The sequence below is a fragment of the Sinocyclocheilus grahami genome, unplaced genomic scaffold (assembly GCF_001515645.1).
Source record: "Sinocyclocheilus grahami isolate Dianchi unplaced genomic scaffold, SAMN03320097.WGS_v1.1 scaffold282.1, whole genome shotgun sequence".
Lineage (NCBI taxonomy): Eukaryota > Metazoa > Chordata > Actinopteri > Cypriniformes > Cyprinidae > Sinocyclocheilus > Sinocyclocheilus grahami.
In genome coordinates this window covers 1,348,413-1,348,783 of record NW_015505461.1, presented here as the reverse complement: position 1 = coordinate 1,348,783, position 371 = coordinate 1,348,413, and positions in this window count along the sequence as shown.

Below are 371 nucleotides of genomic sequence, written 5' to 3'. Positions count from 1 at the left end.
TTAAGTTGCTCCCTTTCCGTTTTTCCTGGCCGGTTATTAGTTGTGCATGCTGCTTGTGTTACCCTGTGTTTTGTATGAATCTTCATCATCTTGGATTACTATTAAATATTATTTGGATTACCTTCGTCTTCGTGTGCCTCCCTTCACAAGAGTGTGACACTGTGAGTCTCCCCTATATACAACCTATACATAAGTTTAATATATATAATTAAATATCCTAGTTTAAGAAATGTAGGCCATTATAATTCCATATCTTGGTAATCTTAAAAAAAAAAAAAAAACATAATCCACTTGGGAGAAAAACAGAAAACAGGTTATGTCTTTAGGGATTTTTTTTGCTGTATGTATACGTGTATATATATATATATATA